At 32.6% G+C, this 26,862-nt stretch overlaps 1 long non-coding RNA gene across 4 annotated transcripts; it reads right to left on the reverse strand.

Moving 5' to 3' along the window:
• On the reverse strand, positions 1-9,293 carry LOC129270501 (uncharacterized). Of its 4 annotated transcripts, none has more exons than XR_008585545.2 (5): positions 9,115-9,293; positions 8,701-8,767; positions 6,298-6,406; positions 4,761-4,789; positions 1-4,072 (listed from the first exon to the last, which is right to left on the reverse strand). It is a non-coding gene; the product is annotated as an uncharacterized LOC129270501 (long non-coding RNA). The 4 variants fall into 4 exon arrangements; XR_010292658.1 differs by having other exon boundaries at positions 9,101-9,292; XR_008585544.2 differs by having other exon boundaries at positions 8,995-9,288.
• Between the last annotated feature and the right edge of the window lie 17,569 nt (positions 9,294-26,862).

A 26,862-nucleotide genomic window follows, 5' to 3' on the forward strand; every position in this document is an offset into this window, starting at 1 on the left:
GCACAATGGATGCAAGTTGAAACATGCACCCTACTTCTACTTTATGTTCAGTCAGCATATACAAGTATAGTGGTTCTTTATCTTGATTACTTTATAATATATTTTATGATAAGTACAATCGGCAGGTAGCAAAGTCCATATTTTTGTTGCATTGATATACATAACATTATAACAATGCATAATTTTGCACAAGGCACCAAAGTAAGATTTCCTCCAATTATCACAATTACCTATCATAAACGCAAACTTTTTACAATGCACTCGAGTAGATAAAAAATATAAACATTAACCATAAGATACATCCATTAGCTTGACTAAAGTTCAAAGTATGAGAGAATTAATATTTAATTGGGCAATTGTCCTGCATAACCCATATACCTGTAAATCCTACGACATATTCTCCACCAATAGCACAACCAGGAACATGTTTTCAAATCAGTAAAAATGAGTTCAGTGGAGTGTATAGGAAAGGAACAGATTTTCAAAAGTTCAATGTTCCAATGGTTTCCCTCTTCTTTTCATGAAATATTCACTTTACCGTTCACAGCAGAATATTCAGTCTGCGGGAGCCACGTCAGCTCTAGTGAACTGTTCTCCCAGCCCCTGCATGTGTTAACACCCTTCTCTACTTCAATTTGTTGAGCACCCGTCATGAAAGCAGGTCAAGTTATATATGTCTTTGATATGATTTTGCTGGGGACCGAACCCACAACCTCTGTTCACGAGGCAGCTAGGCGCTCTACCACCGAGCCACCATGTCCGGTTCCTGGGGTCCATTGAATTTGAGTGTTCTTATTTAATTTCATATTAAAAATACACTGTACATATTTGATCCTCTTATATTTACCAATATTTCAACTAAGAATAATTAGAATACATTGAATTTGAGTGTTCTTATTTAATTTTATATCAAAAATACACTGTACATATTTGATCCTCTTATATTTACCAATATTTCAACTAAGAATAATTGGAACACAATATGGCTAACCCCCATGTCAAATCAGAAAAGAAGACTTTCAAGTACAGTTAATACCACAAAGGCATGAACTTCAAACACTATGTGCAGGTGCATATCCTAATAAAAATGTGTAATAAGGTCTCCCTACAAACATAAATGGGTACACCACACGCCGAAGTATCATAGAACTACTATAATGGATCTGGTGGGTGCTTCATAAAGCTTTTTGTAAGTAACCAAGTGACTTTACAACTGGTGACACTTATCTTTTGGAGCTAAAGCAACACTTATGAAAATTAGGGTTATGGCATTTACCACAAGAAAGGGTCAGCAGGCATATATAAAGTAATGCATATTTATTCATAGTCATGCATGAGAGATATATCCAACGAAATAGTAAAATTCCAAGAAGGCAATGTCTTTTCAATAACCTCATTTTTGTGCAATCTAATCTACTCCTTCATAGGAGCCTCAATCATAACATACCTCTCAGAAAACTATTAATTCATTACTATGGCTTATATTACTATACATAACTTACTTGAAATTCTTCACAAGTATGGAATTTAAATAAATTCTCCTTAAATCTAAAAATGTATGAATTCATTTTCAATATGTCCATGCATGATACTGATGCAATTATTGTAATGTGGATTCTTGCATATTTCAATCTAAAAGAATGAAGAGGTCATAAAGACAATATCTCAGGAATATTGAATTTTCAAACTTTTTAAAATTTATACTTCTTTTCACATTTAAAGAAAAATTAATTTAAACAGGTATTTGGAAATCAAAATATCAAATCTCATTACTCCAAGGACTGTCCATATGGCTCATATATATTATAGTTGCTGGTAATACCATATGCATGTTTTTCTTTATTCTGCCCCCTGCTCGACCTGTACCACATGAAAATTGGAATAAAATATCATGCTAAATGCAGAATTCCAGCATCCAGTTCTAAATATTTGCATTATGAAATAAATGCCATATTGGTAATTAATAGACAGGGAATAGGAGCAGCCCCCCACCCTCTAAAAAGAGAGGAAAATAATGCCCAAACCGCCCTTGAAAATGGGAGTGAGCAAAATGAAAAAAAATGTCACCAATAATTGAATAGAATTTTTTTTTCACCAATAATTGAATAGAAAATTACCAAAAGAATTTATCATAAACAGACCCCCCCCCCCCATCCTCTATATGTCCAGTATCATGGGGAAGTTACAGAGGATGTTTTCTGAAGCACTCTTTGTTAACAGAAGACAGAATGAGACAGGAGAAATGAAAAAATGATTTTATTTGATATATATTTTACAAAGTAAAGACAAAACACATAAAGAATGGAAAGTTGGAAATACAATACATAATAAATTACTTTGGAGTAAACTTTTTTATTCACATTAATTCACAAGAATACACACTGCAAGACTCATCACATTATCAACTGAATGAAGCATCTCTGAATTATTATCTTATATTCTTATGAAGACTTAAAAAAAACTATATGTAAGGATCAACACCCCTTCCCCGAATTCTTAATAAAGCATTGTCCTCTCACTCCTGTGTATTATTTGTTATATTGAGATACAGGCAAAACAGTACTAAGTACTAACTATATAAAGCAGCAACAATATCCTATATGAAATATTGCAGATTGATAAGGTGTCATGTACATCAACAAATTATAAATTAATACAACAAATTTGATTTAATAGCAATTAATGAGATCATGCTTTATAAAAGGAAAAACCAATGTAATGAAATAAATGCAAAGATTGTATTTCAATCAAGCAAATAGATTTTTTAAATGTGATCAATTTCAAATTTCTTGAAAATAAAGAAGTATATAAAATCTTGTATACTATATTGTTCATTCAGAACCTGAATTGTGTTAACTACATTTTAACTGATTCGACTCATTAACAGCTCCAAACAGACATTACATATATATTTGTTTTTATGAAACAACAATACTTGTCTTAAGAATAAAATCAAATTTTGTCCTATCCCAAGATTAGTAAATGTCCTGCCGAGTGTCCTTCCAGTACTAGTGCTCCTGAAAACCTCATATTGGCTGCTATGGAAGCTTGGAACACACCTTGATTGCCATGGCAGCATGGGTATGTACATCTTGTCCATTTCCATGAAGGACGCCTTTTATGAGTACTTTTTTTTCTCCCTTTCTTCAACTCATCTTTAGCCTTTTTTTTCTCAATAGTTCAGACATCGTGACCATTATTCTTGCTTCCAGTTTCTTCTGTTTTAACCTCTTGACTGCTAAATTCTGTCATTCCCATAGCCTTGTACAGGGCCCACATGCTTCCGGTAGTCAACAGGTTCAGTTTAATGCAGTGTCCATAAGAAGATTTGTCACCCCGGCTAGTTTCACTTTTCCGGCAGGTCTACTTTAATGAGTACTCTCTTTGTAGCAACACTTTCATTTTACTTTGAGATATCACTGACTTAAACTATCTGACTTATGAAAATCTTCAGTCAAAATTATTTATCTAATTCATTTTTTTTCAGCAAAGCCAATTATGAAATGCAGTCACTTTACTCAATAACAACTAATTTAGCCACAAGAGATACTTGAATCCTGTGTATGCTCTATTCATTCATGTATAATGTACTAAAACAAGGTACAAACAACCAACACAGCGTCTGTGTTAAACACTTATTAAATGACTACACCACCATATCATGCAATAAACATTTTCTGAAATATTATTTTAGATATTTTGCTTAATAATATCTTTAGCATGCATACTCCTTTATTGATCGATTGCAATTATTATTTATACATTGTATTTTTTTAAATGAAAAAAAATATACAATCCATCTTGAATATAAAGAAAAAATGACATACAATACAAAGATGAATTATAATTCCTCATTAGAAACTGGTAAAAATAGTTTAAAACTCCTCAATAAAACAATTTGCCCTTTTTTCTAAAATAATGGATGTTCTATATGTTATCAGGAGGTATGGACTAATGATAACTAATTCAATGTAGTCCTTCCATACCTTGGTACTAATACTTACCAGACTATTTATAGCTAAGCTTCCAATGGCTCCTCAAACGTACGTACAGGATTGAATTCTAATGTTGCCTTAAAAAATCAAAGTACAAAACAAATTTACAAAAATTCTCAATAAAAAAAAACAATATGAAATACAGAAAGACAACCTCAAAGTAATACATTGTTTGGCATAAAGTGAGGAAAAATTCCATTTCAAAATAATTATGTTGTTCAATATTGGTGTCACTTTTAAATCATTATATCAAAGATAGAAAACAAACATCAACAGTATATCGCCATATTAGTAGCAGTGTTATGTTCAGTAATAGAAAGCGGATTTTCTACAAAAATGTACACATGGACTGGCTCTACTATCTTCCTAAATTCGGGATACTGATGATTGTATATTTTACTTCTCATCAAGAAGCAAAATCATCTTGTGCAATTTGCCTTTTGAAAAACAATTTTACTTGGAGATTGACTTTGTGGGTTATCTCATGGACAAAGCATGAATAAATTATAGGAAAACAGGGTAATAATTCATATGGAGCAAGTAGAAACCATGGTAACAATAAGTTTGATGATAACCGGAATGCTGGTAGTAGAATCAATGCCACATCATAAAAAAACCCGACTTTATCCTTGAGATGGGTATTATTTTTTCCTTTTGGCACAAATCTTCAAAATTAACGTTACTAAATGAACAATTTTGGCACAAAATCAGCAATGCCAATGCTTTATAGATCCAAATATACAGTGTATAATCAGCCATACTTACCAAATATTTCTACATACTAAGCAGTACACCTGTAAGATGAAAAAAAATATTCTTAAATATAGTTACACAAAATAATTAATTGATATGCAATCTGTATTCTGTATAAAATCGAGCAATCTAAATTTACCAAAATAAAATAATAAAATATAGAAAACAAAGTATTCATCTCACATGCAGGAAACATAAGGAATTCAGATTATATAAGGATAAAAAAGGGACACCCAGTAATTTAATTTTTATTTTGAAAAGGCCGCAAACCTTTGTATTTTAAGGAGGGCAGGTAATTTAAACAACAGAAAAAAAGTGACACCAATCAATACTTCCACACCACACCAATACACTTTTAAATCAATTTACATAGAAAAACACAACCTGGATCCAATAAATGCATTGATCAATCCCATCAGTGAATAGTGCACATCTGTCTTTTATTTTATAAAATAAAACATAAGTTTTAAGTGTGAAGATATTGATTGGACTCACATTGATTTTTTTGTTTGTCTGTTTTTACAATTATTACAATATCTTCGAATACAATGAAAATGATGTCATTGGTCCTTGCTATTCATTTGTTTATCATGAACTACGTCCTACTTCAATGACACAGTAAGCAGTGATGTAGACATTCTAAATGAAAGACAATGTGGGGAGGAGTTCGCAACGATCAATAATTCTTGTGCAAATAATTCATTATATGATCAGAGGAGAACAGACATCCTATTTAATAATATTGTTTAGTTTTGTACAGCTCTTATATATATCCAATCACTTTCCACCATTCTCTATTCATATCAATAATCATTAAGAATCTTTTGTTCCTAGGCTTTTTACTTTACAAAATTTGAATGATTAACAAATTTCAGAAATGTTATTACTCCCAAATAAACAGATGGGCAATATTTTGATATCTATCTTCCAGTGGCACTCTCATCCTAATTGTTTTATTAGTATGATAAAGATTGTTGCAATATTGGTATGTAGAAGCATAAGATGCATCAGACAAATGACCTGTAACTTGGAACGATACAGGATTATTGTAGAATGTCCTATATTTCAATTTTTAAAATTTGGTTATCCTGAAATCAAATCATCAATCATTTGAATATGCTGGGCCATTCCTAAGGAATAAACTTCCACAAAATAAAATATTTTCTCTCTTAGCTTCTTCAACCTGGTATTAAAACAAGCTTTCCTTTAATGTAACTCTCTCCCCCTTTATTATCTCCTTTCTATACTTCACAATAGGAATCTACCTAAGATGGATAACAGCACATTACAATGTAGAAATGCTATTATTATTATCCTTATCTTGTTATCAAACTTGCTCCAAACAGAGGAATTTAAAAGGTCCATACCTTATCCCTAGGTCCGATACGAGAGGTTAACACAAGTCAAACTTTAACTTTTTCATATTAATTACATATGATAATTTTAGTGACAAAACATAGTGAAGGTTCCTGAATATTTCAAGTTTGGGGTGATTAGGTGGAGATAAGCAGGGGAGGGGGTTGGGCAAGGTTAAACGTATGGTTCTTACCTGCAGTTTTGTAGTATTTCTGTAAGAATGTTTAATTACACTAGTTTCTCTTCAGAAATCAAATCTCAAATGAGCAACCAAAAGTTTCCACCAGATCAGATTCTACGAGCTGCTTGATAAAAAATATGAATGGTATAGATTCAAATACATATCAATATGCTACCCCCCCCCCCAACAAAAAAATGACAGAAAATTTTCACTCTCTAAAGAGTGAACTTTCTAAGGGTAGTATGAATGAATTTTAAGTGAAAATGAGTGAAACACTCCAAATCCCTACATAAATTCCTTAAAAATAATCTAAAAGAGTAAAAATATGAAATTAAAAGAGGTAATATAATATCAATACACATTTCCAATTATGTGCAGTGCAACACATAGTCACGGTTGCATATTTATTGGCAGTGATGTAAAGTCTCCATTTCATGTCTAGCCTAAATGAATTTCTGGTGATAAGTTTAAACATTATCCTGATTGAATTATTATTGTAAATATAACAGAAATGTAACAGAAATAGGATAAAGAATGAGAAAAGAATTATGAAATTAGATGGATAATAAAACAAGAATAGATATAAAACCTGCTTAAATCATTGATGAATGATTTAAGTATCAAAAGGAATCTATCCTGAATCATAGTTGAGGTTAGTTGATATTTTTTTCCCCTTTTACAAAAAAAAAATCATTCATTATCAGGGTGCCTCTACAACACAATTTCTCATATATAATTACATACAGGATTCTTAGGTTTCCTTACTACTAGTACTTGACTGTAAATCAGCTCATTACAAGATATACATTTATCGCATGAATTTCAGGCATATTTCTAAGAAACTACACCACTCCACAGTTACTTCCTTCTTTCACACATTATCCTTTCCTTGTTTAGCTTTAGGCATAATCTCTCGGTTTCAATAATGGCCTGAGAAATATGCTATATGATTATTTTGTAGAATTATGATTTAAATTATAATTTGCACAGTGAATAAATGTACATTTAAGATCAGGCTTGCACTTCTTATTGCAAGGAAAATACTGCGATTAATTGTAGTCTGCATCAGTTGTACATTATAATTCTGATTCATGTAATGCACATAATTTTATCTTCTTTTTGTGTGTGCAAAATCCTGCTCATCAGGAGACTAAATTGTATGGTATCATAGTTTGAACCTTTTCGTACCGCTAATGAGCAATGACAAGGCAATTATTTTAATTTGCCATACTAACCCAAGAATGGTAAATATATAAGGCCCCCCCCCCCCCATACCCGAAGACAATATGCCATTGATTAATTAGCAGTTTAATTTCCTCGAGTGAAATGAGAATCATTGATTGTGAAAGCAAGCTATGTCTCAGAAAGAGACTTTAAAATTCATGTTCAGGTCTAGTGTGTAGGGTATAACTGGACAAATATGTGACCTGCCACCCGAAAACCAACAATAAGTCGATCAAAATGAATATTGAGATTTTTATTGAGCTTGAAAATTCACTTCCTAAGCTTTAAAGTGATTATAATATCTTAAAATGGACCAACAATAACCATTACAAGTACTTGATTGAATGCAGAGGAAATTCAGCAAAGAGCTTAAAAAATAGGGAGAAAACAAGGTTTGAAGTTTGGGTTCACTCAAGCATGAGATGTGTGTGCATACACGTAATCTCAGCGAAACTTCCAAGCAGTCAAACAAAGTAGTGTTCTAGAAACTCTTGTATCTTTTCTCGTATTCAACTTCACGATTTCAAATTTCCACAGTATGAAGAAGAAGAATTGCTCTTTCAGATAAGGTATTTTTATACTTTTTTGGTTTTTGGAGACTACATTACTATTTTGGCTTTTTACAGAGAACCTTACCTGGCGACTTATTGGTGGTTTGGAGTGGTAGGTCACATATACAGAACTTGTATATTGACGTTAATAAACTTGGTATCCTGTCTTATAAACTACAGTGTCCCCAAGGAACTTTTTTATACATCAAGTTGCAAAATCAAAGTGGATGATGAAACAAAAAAAAGATTAATAATTTAATGGATCAGACACTCTAAATAAGTAGTGGAAACATACATGCCAGTATCCAAAGTGATCTATTTGAAAGTATCATATGTTACCTGTAACTTGTAAAAACTATTATAAACCATGATAAACATAGATATGTATTGTAATATTATCCTTCTGACAATAGTGACTAGTCTATGCAAGCTGAAATAGGAATATAAAAACATACAAACATGATTCACATATTCACAAGATATCCTGATATATATACCAATACAGATACCTTGTCTGACGACCTGAACAGGAGTCAATTAGCCATCCATATATGATCATCCAACAATTGACAATTACCACGTTGTCTATGAGGTAACTCGCTATGGCTGATTCTTAAAAACAGTGCATTAGAATAATTACCTGGTTTATATGGCATCAATGCACAGGAGAAATGATTGGTGTAAGATCACACTGAATTCTGCAAAGCCTTGGGATAAAAAATTATAAACAAGAAAAATGGTGTTATATACAATGAATAGCTCATGAATCAAACACATGCTCTTTCCTTCACAGAAAATTGAGAGAAACTCCCGAGTCCTTTACGCTGTATGACCCCTTGCGACTTCCAAATTAACTAAACATACCCTCATGATAATACCCACATGAAAATGAAACCACAGAATAAGCAGTCATGAGAATAGCCTGGGTCCTCACCAACTGGTCTCTCATAATAACATGCTCCATGAGTAGCAGAATTATACATCCCCTCTCTACCACACGTACGTATGATGATAAAAACTAACGCTGTTTCATTTCTCACCAAATGATACAAACCTCCAACTGTAATGGGAACTAAAGAAAAGTATTCAATTCAATACTACAATAGCACTGTCGAGCCTGACTGCACAAGAAAATTAAATGCCACCACCGTGTTTATATCTCTCTTTTCTTTTTCCTCTTTCATGTGTGTACTATGTTTGAGCAGCGTCCATGATCTTGTGCGTGTGTGTATGAAGGTGGGTGTGTGGATTAGGTGTGTGTGTGTGCGTGTTTGGGTGAGTGTGTGACACACACAGGAAGGCTTCTGTGTTTCATTAAACTTGGGAGGAAGTACATATTGCATTGAATCAGGAAGTAGCCGCGCACACACCCAAACACACACATTTTGGACTTTGGACCTCTTCAGTTCATTTCGTTTTCTATTGGATCATGATTTGTCTACAGAATCAAACTTTATTGGCATGTTTTCTATAGACTCCTGCACATCCTTGCCCTACGCAAGATCAATTAAACAATCCATTTTTTTTTTGCTCTAATACAAGCACATTTGGTAAAATTTATGCAAGATGTTAGGAACTGCATGAAATAAAGGATTAAATGCTAATCATCATCATCATCATTTGAATACAATTATCATGACTATCATCATTGTTGTTATGAAATTTTGTATCCCCACCAAGAGCTATCATATAAAGCAAACAAAATTGATATTGATCAACAAATGAAAGAGAAAAAGCATTTATTGTGATTTATGAATAAATTTTGCATAAATCAGCATTAATAATTTTCTAGTCAAAATTTCAAAATTCTGTGTAGAAGTTTGGTGAACCTCATGAAGCTCTCCAGAAGGAAGCAAAACAAAATCAAAATCAGTCAACAAACAAAGAAGGAGAAGCATTTTTTTGTGAATTTTGAAAAATGTGCATAAATTAGCATATATTATGATATTCGAAATTCTGTGTAGAAGTTTTGAATCCCCCACCTAGTGCTATCACATAAAGCAAATAATAGAATTGAGATTGGACTTGAAATGACGAAGAAGATGCATTTTGAAATTTAGTAAACAAATAAAGAAGAGGTGTTTTTTCTGTGATTTATGAATAAATTTCACATAAATTGGCATAATTAATTTTCTACTCAAAATTCTGTGTACGAGTTTGGTGCACCTCATGAAGCTCTACCAGATGGAAGAAAAAAAATCAAAATCAGTCAACAAATAAAGAAGAACAAGCATTTAATGTTAATTTTTAAAAATACACAAATTAATTTTGCATTTAAAAACAAGTGGAACGCCTCTGGCAGTCTCGCCTGCATTACGCAATTCGATATAGCAGCAGTGCTTCCTTTAAAAACAGCTTATGAATAATTATTCACAGAAGAAAACACTATTAATAAAATATTATGTCCATTGACCCAAAATGACCTTTGACCATGATCATGTGACCTACGACATGTGCAAAACAATCATTCATACTTGATTACCCCTATGTCGATGTTTAATGAGCTATATCCATAAAAAGTTTTGATGCCAATTTAACACATACTCCCAACAGGGCCAGAGTTCATTGACCTTTAAATGACCTTTGATCTTGGCCATGTTCCTGAAACGCACACAGGGTATTCAGGGGTACATTGCTGCTCTTATGTCCAAGTTTCATGAACTAGATCCATAGACTTTTAAAGTTATGATAAAAATTTCACAAATACCCCCAACATTACCAATGTTTGGTGACCCTAGATGACCTTTGACCTTGGTCATGCGACCTGAAAATAGTACAGGATGTTCAAGGATACTTGATTGCTCTCTTGTCCAAGTTAAATGAACTAGATCCATAAAATTTCAAAGTTATGATGACAATTCCTCAAAAAAACCCAATATGGCCAAAGTTCGTTGACCCTAAGTGACCTTTGACCATCATCGTGTGACCTGAAACTTACACATGATATTCAGGAATACATGGTTGCTCTTATGTCCAAGTTTCATGAACTAGAATCCATAAACCTTTAAAGTTATGATGATAATTCCTCAAATAACCCCAACATGGCCAAAGTTCGTTGACCCTAAGTGACCTTTGACCTTAATCATGTGACCTGAAACTCAGGCAGGATTTTCAGTGATACACTATTACCCTTATGTCTAAGTTTTATGAACTAGGTCCATATACTTTCAAAGTTATAACATTTCAAAAACTTAACCTTGGTTACGATTTCAATGTTGACGACGCGGCCGTCCCCGCCGCTGCAACCGTCGGAAAAGCGGCGCCAGTCTCGCTCTGCTATGCAGGCGAGACAACTAGCATAAAAATTCTTCCACTCAAAATTTCAAAATTCTGTGTCGAAGTTTGGTGAACCTCATGGAGCTCTACCAGATGGAAGCAAAAAAATCAAAATCGGTCAACAAATAAAGAAGGAACATTTTTGTGAATTTTGAAAAATGTGCATAAATTAGCATATTTAATGAGTTTCAAAATTCTGTGTAGAAGTTTTGAATCCCCACCTAGTGCTATTATATCAAGCAAACAGAATTGAAATCGGACTTGAAATGAGGAAGAAGAAGCATTTTGAAATTGTCGATGGACAACAGATGACGGACACCACGCCATGGCATAAGTTCATCTGGCCCGAAAAGCTGAAGAGTGTTTAAAAAAATCCCAAAACTGAAATTTAAAGAGATCCCTATAATTTTGTACAGAGGAATACTAATCTTAGTTGAAATTAAGCTGAAAAGCTTAACTCTCAGACCCATGTATTAATACTATCATTATTATGGTTATCATCATTATCATTATTTTTAGTTTTAGTTATAAATTAGTTAAAATTTTGTTTTTAATAGGTGGTCATACATGCAATACCTCAAATGCCTTGTTATTGTGATAACTAAAGAACCATTTGACATATCAACTTCAAACTTGGGTCATGTACGCGTATTGAAGTGACGGTGATCTGATAATTTTCGCAAGTCACAAGGTCAAAGGTTCACTATCACAGAGATCATTATATTGTCATGTTGGTGTAAGAATGCCCTTAACACCACACTTTCGTGCATTGCATGTGCGTGCAATAACACCCTCAGCAGCATGCATATAAGGGCATTGCGCAAGGATGTTTCTGCATCGATGGGGTGCGCGGAAATGCTTTACTAAGGGCATTCCGACCCTATATGATATACTTTAAAATGCCTTGTATTTTTGATAGTTCATTTACCATTTGAGGTATCAACTTCAAATTTGGAAGATGTATGCATACTGGAGCCATCTATTCAGTTTGGGGAAACAGAGGTCAAAGGTTACAGAGGTCATATCATTTTCATGATAATTCAAAAACTATTTGAAGAACTGACTTCAAATCTGGTTTATTTATGCAAGCATAATAGGAATGACATTGATCTTCAGTTTATGGGGATTGGCTGGTTCATAAAGCAAACAATCTCATAAGTTTGTGGTGTCCAAGGTGAAAGATCAAGCTCACAGATCCCATTTAATTCAAAAGGTGTCTTATTTTCAATGAATAAGAATACATATACATGTAAAAGAATTTTTTTTCTGAAATGACTACGAGATTAACAACATTTGCTTAATTCGATGGTTTTTATATTAGAATAAAGTATGCAATATAACTCAGATCTGGCAATGACCGAAGCATAAATTTTGATTTCGTGCAGTACAGTCTGTACAGAATCCATTTAGTAATTATTCTGACTTCTTTGCTGTATTAAAGCATTTAACGGCTGAAACAGCTAATGTACACATTCGATAATAATGTGTGCCACTTAGAGCAATAAAAGCCTCAAGTGCATATTAAAAATACATCAATTACTATTAACTTCACTTTCTCAAATATGCAGGTAGAAGAGTGTTTTGGGGGTCTCGTTAGCATGTAGTTTATAAGAGTGAAGCAAATTAATCTATCTTCAGTTTAAAGGGAAACTCTGAGCTGAAGATATTTGTATTTGAATTAAATAGAGTAAAACTCCCAGAGAAAATGCAAAAAAAATCATCAAAATCGGATAACAAATAACGAAGATATTGAAATTTTAAGTTTAGCAATATTTTGTGAAAACAGTTATATGCATGTCATCATGAATATTCATTAGGTGGGCTGATGATGTCACATTCCTACTTTCCCTTTTCTTATGTTATTACATGAAATCATAATTGTTTCATTTCTTCATAAATGTTTAAATTAAGTGTGTCCATTATGATGAAATTATTTGCAGCAAGAAATAACTTCTGCACTTAATCAGTTGTCAATCCAATCGTTTTAGCTATTGGTAGAAATATTTTGACTAAACCTAATTTCATATAATACAATACAAAAGAACAAGTGGGGATATGACATCACCAGCCCACCTAATGAATTTTCATGAAACATGCCTAAAACTTTTTCACCGAAATAATGCAAATCTTTAAAATTCAATAACTTTGTTATTTGTTATCCGATTTTGATCACATTTTCAGCATTTTTCTCTGTGAATTTTACTTTATTTACTGAGATATAAATATCTTCAGCCCAAAGCTTTAGGACCTAGAGATAGATCCAAGATCATCATCATCACCACCATCACCCTCCTCCTCATCATCATTATCACTACTACTACTACTACTACTACTACTTATTATCATTATTATTATCATCATTATTATTATTATTGCTATTATTACTATTATTAGTAGTATATTTGTATTTATCTTTTTTTTTACTATTATCATTACCTTTATACATAAACCATGTAATACATTCCAAAGCAGGTATAGAAAATGCAAGTAAGAGGATGAATCCTAGACCTAAAGTCTGAATCACCAAAAATGTTTTGAGTTCCTACTTGAGTGAAGAAACAGCTGGCAAATCTCCCTGCCAGATAAAAGAGATCACAATTCACATGGACCTACAATTCCTTCATTTTATAACCATAAGCATCATCTTTTTCATCTTTTTTTTTTTTTTTTTTACAAAGATATAATATCCAATTTTTGTTTAATTTGAATATTCATGAAAAGCTATCATTTAAAACAACATAGACTGAGCATTTCTTAATCAGTTATCTATCATCATTTTGCAAGTAATATGCAAAATCTATAATAATAATAATGATAATAATAATAATAATTATATATAGCATATTATTCAGAAAAAAAGCTATCTTCCCAAGATAATTCCACCACCCTCAACGACCATGGCATAATTCCACTCCCCATCTCAATATTCTTTTTTCCTTTCCCTCACCATTTTTTACATCCATATGAGCACAAAAGAAACACAACAGATTTGAAGAACTTATGAAAATAAATATACAGCAGAAACAACACAATATACTGTTGTATTGCTCTGGGCATAAACTATTTAGGTGAACATGCCTACATATCCAAAATAAAATTTTCAAAAGAATTTGGTTTCTTTATGCTTTATCCTGGCATCACATACAGTGTTTTGGAGCTCCTTTAGATAATAAACTTGGGGATTTTCAAGCAAATGGAGGCACAGTGAATGAAGTCTTATTGCATAATATACTTTTATGCCAATAAATAAATACTTGTAGATAATTATCAACAGCAAATGTTTGGTAATTAAATAAGGTTCAATTAAAAGACTCATGACTTTCTTTTTTCAATAACAATTCTTCACCTCACAATATCTTCCAACTGGTCACATTCAGCTACAAGCCTTTTGTGATTGTAAATATCTGAACTTTTTCGTAATTCCCGAAATTAAAGGGGAAGTTCACCCTTACAAAGGGATTAGTGTAAAAATAGCAGAAAAAACTAATAAAAGATATTGGCGAAGGTTTGAGGAAAATCCATCAAAGAATAAAAAAAATATTGGAATTTTAATTATTTGATTTGTGACATCATATGCAAGCAGCTTTCATACATATCGTATTTCATACATTAAATATTTAAAAAAACGATGCAGTTTGTTTGAAATGTAGAATGTTCACAATTTAATAAAAGCTTTCCTGACCGCACACTCAAAATAAACTATGCCTTGATGTCTAACCACCATGTTAATACCAGTGTATCACTGTCTGACCACAGTGTGGTTGAATGTAGTGTTGATGTGACTCTTTTGAAGACCACAGTGTATCACGTTTGAACACACCAAGAGTTCACAATTCACATAATTCCTCTCTGACCACAGTTAATGTATTTTTACTGTTTATGTTATTTATTATTGTTAATTCATTGAAAATTAATCTCTTGCATTGTGATGCACACACATTTTAAATTCCCTTTCAAATGTTTGAGTGTGGAATGCAATTCAAATAACCACACTGTACCCTGGTAAAAACCATTGCCATTCTGCACTATAATTCTCTGGAAAAAAAAATTACTTAAACTTTGAAAATGATTAAAACACGATTATGTCAGTCTACAAGACAGTGGACCATTCTGTTTATCCAAATAAGAACAGTCGGAGCACAGTATATGTCAAATAATTCACCACAGTGAGTTCAGGGGCCCGTCTTACAGAGAGCTGTGATTGATCCGATCAATCACAACTATGGAAAGCCAGCAAAGTCAACATAAAAAATGCATGTTTGTTCAAAAGAATTTCTAGATATGAATGTATATCCATAAATTCATTGATTTCTTGACAATTTGGTGTGTTCTCCTTTTTTACAATTGACATTTTGCAAATTTCCTGCAGAAAAAATTATGACACTGATGGATTTCCATAGTTACGATTGATTGGATCAATCATAACTCTTTGTAAGACGGGGCCCAGGAAGTGTCCAAAAGCATTGCTTCATGTAGCTCTGTCAAAACTTCACATTTCAAACTCAAGGAACTTAATTATCAACTCCTTACTGAGTTTCAAATCTACTTATAGCAGTTTCTTTGAAATTTGATTTAATCAACCATATAAAACATACAAAAATCATAGTGTACATACATGTACATGCAATCAGAAAATACTAAATATCAGGCTTGCACCATAAACAAATTGCTTGTAAGGAATGGTCCAGAAGACAAACAAATAAACAAAATTAGGAAAAAAAAAACATCAAAATGTACCTTTCAAAATAAAGACTAATATATATATCATCCGCAAACTCCTGCATGCATACAAACCTTGACAATATAGATTTTCACTTAAATAATCAAAATGTTTTTTTTTTAATCCTCAAGAGAGGTAAGAAGCTGATTCCTCTTTTTAAACCAATAAAAGCTAGAGAATTTAGAGATAAAGTTTCCCTTTCTTTGTTAATACTAGCAAGGCCAACATATTCCATTAGCAGCTATTCTGCACTGAAGATTATTCCACTAAAAATTGTGTTCATATTGTATGACAGAAATTTGATACTTATGAAGGTTGCAATAAAACAGAAATACATTAGTTGTTTGTAAAAGCTTGCAAGGGTCACTAATGTGATTTACTGTGAATTTTTTATCTAACACTCTCATTTTACAAAAAAAGTACAGTGGTCGTTAAATTATATTTCAGCTGTTTTTTTTTTCTTTGTGAAAATTGAATTTTATATATTTTCCATATCTAATGCCTCTCTCGGTGATGATATAATTTTTCTTGGAAAAATGGTCCTTTGTGAGCATATACATTATCTCACCAATTTAGTGATTCGATATCAGAAACCAACTGACAAAAGATATCCTGAAATTTTCAGCCTATGCCATGCTTGAGAAGTGTTTATTATCATACAATAGAACAAAAATGCTGATATTCTAATTTGGCAATTAAATGAATGTGAAATCACAAAATTAATCCAACACATGTTTAGTTAATATCCTCCACATACAAACTCTCTAAAAAAAAATTCATATTTTGGGGGATTTGCCTATCAAATCTTACCTATCAAAACTACCAAAACTTTGAATGGGCTACAACAACAATATAAATTCTCCCACAAACCAATTTTCACCAAACTTGGATTATGAAGTTCTTTCATCATACTCCGCCAAAACATGCATCCAAAATGAAAAATGTGATATGATCGCTTTTGTGCTTGTGCATTCACCGTCAAAAGGCAAAATGTAATATCTAATGTTGAGCAGTGAACCAGATAAACAATGTAATCAAAGGTTCTTTTATTCGATATTCCTTCTCTTTTCTTCAATTTTTTGACCTCCTAGTCAGAGATAATCCATACACCTCAGGGCTCCTATTCAAATGGTGTTGTGCCTTTTCTAAATGATATCACTGTTTGTAATTATTTGTATCTATTTCATGTGCATATGACTTTGTGTACATGTAGCTGAACCTTAAAAGAGCTCTTGACATTTTCTTTTATTGACATTTCTATTGTTTAAAGCATTTAACCGCCCATGCATGACTGTTAACATGAAAATGCCATGTCATACTGGAAGAGGAATATTGTCTGGTCATGTTGACATACAATAATTTGCCTTTAATCAAATATCTATATGAAATATTTTAAGTTTTCTAAGTGTCCAAGAACTATTTTTGCCGAGTGTATATATACTTTTCAAAACGGTGTAAAACTATCAATGCATTTCAACATTCACAATAAAGGACACAAATATCTAATCTTTTTACCTATAACTATATTAGATTAAAGAGAACAACCAATGATTTTATTTCTGTTAGTTCTGTTGTCCTTATATATAATTCTGACAAATTAAGAACCAAATGTTTTAATTGGTGTCAGAAATTTTTGTCATCAAGGAGTACATATAGTGCAGTATTTATTTTCCATATAAAAACAACGGCAAAAAATACAATACGGATGGATAGCCCATATTCAGTTTTGTCAATATGACACAACTGTTCTTTCCTGGGGTCCATAAAAAGTAGTGTTCTTTCATCTCTTTTAAGACTCTCTATCTCTCTCTCCCAACCCCTCTCCTAAAGGGGAAGTTCACCCGGAAGAAAAGTTTGTTGTAAAATTAGCAGAAAAAAATGAAAGATATTGGTGAAGATTTGAGGAAAATCCATTAAAGATTAAGAAAGTTATTAGAATTTTAAGTTTTGGATTTGTGATGTCATAAACGAGCAGCTGCCCCATATATTATGTAATATAAAATGCCTGAATTTCATTTTTTAATGGTTTCTGGTGACTTATTTTTCTTTTCACGAGGTGCCATGAGCCTAATTACATCAGGAGGGCTAAAGATATTCATTCGACCCAACCCATTCGAATTTTTTCAATTTGATATTGCTGATTGACCAAAGTGTATGATTCAAAATCTAACACTGATTCTAGAAATGGTAACTACTGAACTTCCTTTGCCCAATTGGGAAGATATATCAATGATTTGGAACTATTTTTTGACTGGCGGAAGAATTGGGGCAATTTTACTGTTTCAGTTGATGAATTTGATCCCATCATAGTTATCTTCATAAATGGCGATTTATTTTTAAAATGAGCTGGCTACGATACCCTTCTCTGGTCAGATATGGAATGTCAGATATATATCCTATCCAAAGGTAGTAAACATTCGACCCTCTAATTTCACATTTATTTTTTATGAATTTTTCTTAAGTGCCATTTTAACACACAAGTCTATGGGGAATGTTTTACACGCGTGACACCATGATCAGGTGGACATTATTTTTACGGTAACTGACATTACACGGCACAATGTTTTCACACCTTTCATTGTGTGTATCTCTAAAACAACAAATGATGGGAGTTTGCTTTTGATAGAGTTAATAAAGTGAACCTTGCTGTATACTCTGATACTACGTTTTTCAATGTAACCACATTTGTTACACATCAGCAAGCAAAAATGTGTCGGTAACTGACATTACGCAAAAAGGACATGCAATTTCAGGGTGTTCAGTAAAACTGAAATATCTCATGTCCCTGAGTAGCTGGAGTAATAATTTGAATATGTAAATATACCTTCATTACTAGGTTAAGATGTGTCAAAATATTAAATAATTTGTTTTTGTCTTTTGGGGGCTATGATAATTTTTCCACGACCATGCTGGTAACTGACATTACGGTAACTGACATTACACTTAATTTCCCATAGAGATAACACATGGAAGTCAAATGTGTGGAATAATTGCATTGTATCTTCTGTGCAGGGCTTCATATGAAAGTGAGCTTGATGTGGAAGTAGGCTATACCAGAGTTACTAAGAACATTTCAATGAAAAAAACTTTTTCTTTTTCTTAATTCCTTTTCTTTGATTTGAACATTTTATAATTGTTTGGCGGTAACTGACCATACAGATTAATATTTACCAGTGCTATATAATTTCCAAATGCATAATTTTCTTGGTACTTATATGTAAGATTTTTTTAAATCATAAAAGTTTCATAATACTTCACATTTTAAATTATTAAAAGATAAAAAAATGTATGTTTTACTTACTCGGGGGGGGGGGGGGTCATAGCAGCTACATGTATTCCTATAGTAATTTAATATTGCATTGACTGTAGACATGGATTTTTCTGACTATGCACCCATTTACATATCAGTTTTATATTGACTTTTTAAACCTTTTCCTTCTTCAACCTCCCCCTCCCCTCAAAAAAGGCAAAATGAATAAGGGTCACCTCCCCTAGGCTACCCCTCCCCGAATCTCATGCGGCCATGCAGTTTTATTGATTTATATTTTGGTCAGTGCAAGCAATGCCTGTTCATATCTGTCGAATTTCAATTTTCTTCATAATTTGTTTAATCATTCTCTTTGCTAATTTCTTTTTTAATCTGTCAACAAAAAATAAACTCCAGCTTCTAAACTGAAACTGAACTATTTGTAAATTAGAAAAAAGACACAGTTTTAGTAGATCCATGCAACATTGATCAGAACTGTCAAATTTCAATTTTCATCTATAACTTTTAATCCAAAAACAAAAATTGTATCACACATCTACCCTACTAACAGTAATAAAAACCAGGAATTTACTTTTAGCCCGGCAAAGCTCAAAAGAATCCTAGAAACTAAAAAAGGGGCCCTGGAAACCCCCATTCATAAGCTTATCAAATGTTGCAGATTTAGGCAATAGGTTGGGAAAAGTACCCCCTCCCCCCGAAAACCGAAAAAAACAAAACTTTTTGTCTGATACAAACAATTAGGTACTTGTTAAGTACATGTACATATGCAATTTCACAGTATTTTTTTTTGCACGATGGGAATGCAACTTTCTTCATAATTTTATATAGTATTCCTTGTGAACTATACCTTTTAAAAGTCAATAGCAAGCTCGTTCTGGTGTGATTTAATTAAGTGAAAGACTTAAATAACAAGTATACAATATTTCTCCACCATAAAATTGACCACATTTGCATTTCACTATTGGTAACCGACGTTTTATTATGGGAACTGACATTTCATCTCGGTAACTGACATTACATTTTCCACTTGGTAACTGACATTACATATATTTAATGGTACCCTATGGCTTGATTGTTAATTGATTATCTTTGATTTTGGTGTAGAAGGGAGGGGTGTTACCTAAGGAGGAAAGTTTCATATAATATATCCTCTTTTCTGGAAAATGAGAAAAAAAGTTAATGTTTTTGGTAACTGACATTACATACCATATCACATACTTCATCAGTATTTTTTTATCAGATAAATGAATTACTGGTGATTCTTTCTAAGTGTCATAATAGCAAGCTAAATCACAGGGGAAAACATCCTGATCAAACCTGTTCTTTAAATATCTGTCAGAACAAAATATGTATCAATATAACATTTTCACCACTAATTTGTATCCATACTTTGGCGGCCATTTTGAAATAAAAAATGGCTGCCAGAGTCAGAAAAAAAATTGTCCCAGAAACTTCAGGTCTTGTATTATTAAAAAACATAAAGCATTTGACATAAATATCAATTTGATTTTTTTGCCTCTGTGTCCATCTGTGGTGAAAAAAATGATTTGTCTATTGGTATACAAAAGGTACAATAAAAACCATATTCAATTTTCTGAAAAAATGAAATTTCATTGATTTTTTATCATTCGCTATGTAGGAATGCTGCTAGCATATGATGTTAGAAATCAAATGAATGAAATTTTAATAACTTTTTAATTCTTTGATGGATTTTTTTTCAAAACTTCAGCAATATTATTTTTCTTTTTTCTGCTATTTTTACAATATTTTTTTTTGTCAGGGTGAACTTCCCCTTAACACAGTAGGCACCATTATGCTTATTATTAACTCACTTCACCTTCAATACAAAAAATGCAACAGAAGCCCTACACTATACCAAGAACCCCACAACCACAATCATATTGTTATTGATTGTGCATCACATTCTAGAGACATGATGATAGAGAGATGCAAGACATAACAAATGATTACGACTTTGATAGGGAAGAAATACTTTCAGGGGCTTCTTATCACAAATAAACTCATTTTACACATCTTGTTGACATTTTACACATCTTAGCATTTCAATAACTTATTTTATGAATTTAAGTAAGTACTTACATTTATGAAAAGCAACCAGCTGGACAAATAATTTTGGTAAGGTTTAGAAGTACACAGAAAGAACAAGATCTTCACCCGTGCAGCAAACTGCAGTGTAAAATATTATTAATCTGGAACATTCCAGCAACAATTATTTTTTCAAGTTTCTCAACTTAGGACAACTGTTAGTCTTTACAAAATAGGCCACTATCAAGTAAAAAAAATATTTGGCAAACCAAAACAAAGCATACAATAGCCAGTTGAATAACTAGCAAAATGAGGGCCTGAGAGCACACACATCTATTTTTCTATATAGAAGAATTAACAAGCAGCACAGGCTGAAAATTCAATTATAATATATAGACCTACGGTACAAGTAAATAGAATTAAATTGAAATGTATTGCAGTGCAAATAATAATAAAATTTACACATGAAATGAAAAATATTGAATAGGAGTGAGGAAGAAACATGGATTTAGCAGAGAAAAGTGTTAACTACAACAAAACCACAAAAATAAATTTTGAACCTCTTCATAGTGTCTTTATATCAAAACTAGACACATTTATAGAAAGGGGAATAACCACAGCATGAGGTAAGGGTATTGCGCAATAGTTTGGCATTGAGCAACACCCCTTCCTCAGTACAAACCAGAATGTACCCAAGTACACTGCCCATAACACAGACACGTAGAAAGGGCACTCAATGATGGATTAAGATTTTTTACGAATATATATATATATATATATATATATATATATATATATATACCTACCAATCTGTCACAACTACAGGACAATAAAGAGAAACTCAATTCATTGTAAAAGAATTCACATAAAACCACAATCTATGATAAGAGCAGGATCTGAAATATGTTTTTAAACAGCTCAATGGACTCGAGGTCATATATATATACATGTACATGTACATGTATATGACAATAAAATAATTGCAACAGGTGCATAGTAGGATGAGAATGATCAATTCAATTTTGTAAAATATCATGCATGTATGCTGAAACTTTGGAAACAACACAACCTGGTGCATATCTGCCCAAGAGAGGGCAATAGACTAGAGAAATTATGGAATGGCACTTTGTGAAAGCTGTTCATTTCCGAAGTATACACTGTACAGTATTAGATGTAGGCCTGAATAAGCGACAGAGGAGCTATATAAGCCATGATTTGTATGAAAAAAAAGTATTGAGTCTATTTATTTTATTGAACACCACATCCTGTTTCTGATCTGGTAGGCATTAATCTGAAAGGGACATCATTATATTTATTTTTTTGTGGTGAGATGGTGATAGCATTGATATGTAAGGAGAGAAATACCCCCTCCTGGTACAGATCTACATGTGTTGGGTGGAGCCTTCGAGGTGTGAATTATACTAAATATTGTGTCAGTCATGTTCTGTTGCCCATTTCATAAAACTTGTACAAATTTACAACAGTTAATAGCTAATAAAATCCTTCAATGTGATTGGCTGAAACTAAATTTGTTATAGAAATTGTGCATTTGTTATTATAACAAGTTTTTATGAAACAGGACACTGGCATTGAAACAAATATTTGTTTTCAACTGACATCTAGGCCTATATTGGAATGAATGGACAATCTCACATTTCTCCTATTTCTTATATTAAAAGGGAAATTCATCCTGATGTTCGTTTTAATAAAAGCAGAAAATAAAATGAAACATATTCATGGATGTTTGCTGAAAATCCATCAAAGAATAGCCAGGTTATGGATTGTTAAATTTTAAGTCTTGTTTGCCATTGAATAGGTGACTAATAATCGACGCCTCATAAATGCTCATTATGTCATAAAATGCATGCAGCTCTGTCATACTGTAATATGATTATGAACACTGAAAATCAATACCCATTTTACCATCAGACATTTCAACAAGAAAAAATATCATAATTAGTCATTAAAAATGCTTAGCAGAGCTTGCCAATGCCAGCTAAACTAAACCCCTCAAAAAAAGTTTGGAAATCTGTGTTTGGCCATTAATTTCTCCCAACTCCCAAATTTACACAATGCATATTTTACATTATTCAAAAGATCATTTAATTTTCTTTAAAATGATACTATGCTTGTTATGATCATGCCATCACAAAAGAGCATGATTCAAAAGTGTTGGATGAGGTCTGAATTGAAAAGCTGCAAAACGAGCAGAAATAGTCATGAAGGGTCAATACAGAACATGATTCTTTTGTCTGTGTCAATAGAGATAGAGAAAATCCATTCAAATCAAGCCCGTGCTTCTGTAGTGATGGTTCTGTGAGATAACATGGTTTGAGTCATGGTTTGATATACCCATGCATGTTTGTTTGTTTGTTATGTGTTTGCTTGTGCAGAGGTGTGTTTGATTCCATATTAATGTTGATGTTAAGGTGCATGAAAATAATTAAAAGAAACCGCTGAGAAACTCACTCATCACCACTGAAAAAAGAACAGTGACTTTCAATATTGTGTCATTTTGCAACTTTTGAATTTTGACCTTGCCCCACATTTCAAGGTACTGCACCTCCATATGAACGACAATCACATCATGTAGGGTATCATTTTAAAGAAAATTAAATGCTCTATTCATTGATATTAATTACACATTCATATTTACTAAAACCCATGAGGAATTATCGATCAAAGTCAAAAGAAACCGCTGAGAAACTCACTCATCACCACGGAAAAAAGAACAGTGACTTTCAATTTTGTGTCATTTTGCAGCTTTTGAATTATGACCTTGCCCCACATTTCAAGGCACTGCACCTCCATGTGAACCATAATCATATCATGTTGGGCATCATTTTAAAGAGAATTAAATGTTCTATTCATTGACATCAATTACACATTGATATTAACTAAAACTGAGGAGCAATTATCGATCAAAGTCAGATTTCCAAACTTTTTTTGAGGAGTTTACATTGCACACACTGATTCCTAAAATTTGCACAAACTTTATAGCACAGGCATACAGATAGGAGAGCTGGGGAAGGGGAGGGGCAAGAGCCCCCCCTCCTACCCCCCCCCCTAAAAAAACGACCAAGAAAAAAAAAAAAAAAGATTAGAAAAGGAAAGGGATAAGGGTGGATTACGATATTTTTTTCTGAATATTGTGTCGAAATCTATCACTAAATTGGATTTTTGTATTTAAATTTTTGCTCACTCACTTTGCTCGCTCGCAACTTTTTATGACTTTAATGCGATGCGCCATATTGAGCTCTCACAAAATTTTTGGTTCACTACGCCACAGCTTTATAAACATAAATGATCACTCCAAAACTGATTGATTTATTAACTGATGTAATTAGCCAAGCCATTAGTAATTAATTAATTAGTAATTAGCCAATAAAACATGTGTAACCATGAGGATGTCTGGGGTCAAAGTTAATCTACATGTAGGGCTCAAACGGTGAAATGATAAGAGGTCATGTCCATCCTTTTTAAAGGTTTTTGTTCAACCTGCTCTCATTTCTTTATTTTTGCATCAATTCTGATCACCCTAGGTTTAAAGCGATGGTCCGGGCTGAAATTATTTATATCTTAGTACATAGAGTAGAATTCACTGCAAAATGCCAAAAATTTCATCAAAATCGGATAACAAATAATAAAGTTATTGAAGTTTAAAGTTTAGCAATATTTTGTGAAAACAGTCATCATGAATATTCATTAGGTGGGCTGATGATGTCACATCCCCACTTTCCGTTTTCTTATGTTATTACATAAAATCATAATTTTTCATTATTTCATACTTGTGTGAATAATATGTTTCCCTTATAATGAAATAAGTTGCAGCAATAAATATCTAATGCCCTAAATCAGTTGTCAATCCAATTTTTCTAGTTCTTGGAGGAAAAAACTTGAATAAACCTAATTTCATATAATAAAATACAAATGAACAAGTGGGGATGTGACATCATCAGCCCACCTAATGAATATTCATGATGACTGTTTTCACAAAATATTGCTAAACTTTAAACTTCAATAACTTTATTATTTGTTATCCGATTTTGATGAAATTTTCGTCATTTTGCTCCGTGAATTCTACTCTATTTATTAAGCTATAAATACTTTCAGCCCGGACCATCCTTTTAAGTAATACCACACTGTTGAGGATGATGGAGGGTCAAATGATCAAGTTTTTGTTCAACTTGCTTTCATATCTTCATTTCTACATCAATTTTGCTCACACTGGGTACAGACATCGAGCTACCCTCCATGGTACAAATGATCCTTAGGTAATACCCCATGTGTGTTCATGCGGATGATGGGGTCAAAGGTCATCTAGGGGTCAAAATGTATTATGATATGAGGTCTTGTCCATCCCTTTTTTCAAGTTTTTGTTCAACATGCTCTCATTTCTTTATTTCTGTATCAATTGTATTTACACTCATTACAAAATACAAATAATCCTTGGGTAATACCACATGTGTGTTCATGACGATAATAAGGTCAAAAGATCATATTGCACATTTTATTGATTGCTAAATCAGGTGGATCTCACGGTTTACAAACCACCTTGTTTTCAAATACTACCATTCTCTTTCGTCCCTTCTCTCCAGTGATAAATATACTCATTTGCTCTTCAAATTAAAAAATTTTATCCCTTAACCATTAAAATGAAAATTCCAATGCTCTTGTTACTAGATTTCTTCTTATTGTAATGTATTAGGAAGAATAGATAAAGTTTAATCCATATTGGATCTGTAAATTATTAAATTATTGTGGCAATAAACCATGACCTGTAAGGCAAGGGGCATGGAGAGCGGGGGGGGGGGTGGAAGGAGGGAACAGGGAGGGGAATGGGGGCATCCACCCAGGTTTTAAGGTGAAAAAAAAGAAAATGATACCGGTAATCATGCTTATCACCATGTACATTATTATCATTGTTGTTATTACCATAACTTTTAATTAAAGTTATTATCTCAATATTTAATCAAGTCAGAAAGGGTTTTCTTGCTTACTTCGCTCACTCTCATTGTTCTTTCATAAAAAAAAAAGCACGAGGGCATTTTCACCACAGATGGACACAGAGGCAAAAAAATCGAATTGATATTCATGTCTTTAATAATACGAGACCTGAAGTTTGTGGGACAATATTTTTTTACGACTCTGGCAGCCATCTTTTATTTCAAAATGGCTGCCAAAGTATGGATACAAATTAGTGTTAAAAATGGTATATTGATACATGTATATATTTTGTTTTGACAGATTTTTAAAGAACTGGTTTGCCATGATGTTTCCCCTGTGATTTAGCTTGCTATTATAACACTTTATAAAATCCCATAGAAAGAAACACCAGTGATTCATTTATCTGATAAGAAAATATTGATGAAGTATGTGATATGGTATGTAACGTCAGTTACCAAAAACATGATTTTTTTTTCTCATTTCCCAGAAAAGAGGATATATTATATGAAACTTGGTAGATTTCCTCCTAAGGTAACAGCCCTCCC

This window comes from Lytechinus pictus, chromosome 2 (assembly GCF_037042905.1).
Source record: "Lytechinus pictus isolate F3 Inbred chromosome 2, Lp3.0, whole genome shotgun sequence".
Taxonomy (NCBI): domain Eukaryota; kingdom Metazoa; phylum Echinodermata; class Echinoidea; order Temnopleuroida; family Toxopneustidae; genus Lytechinus; species Lytechinus pictus.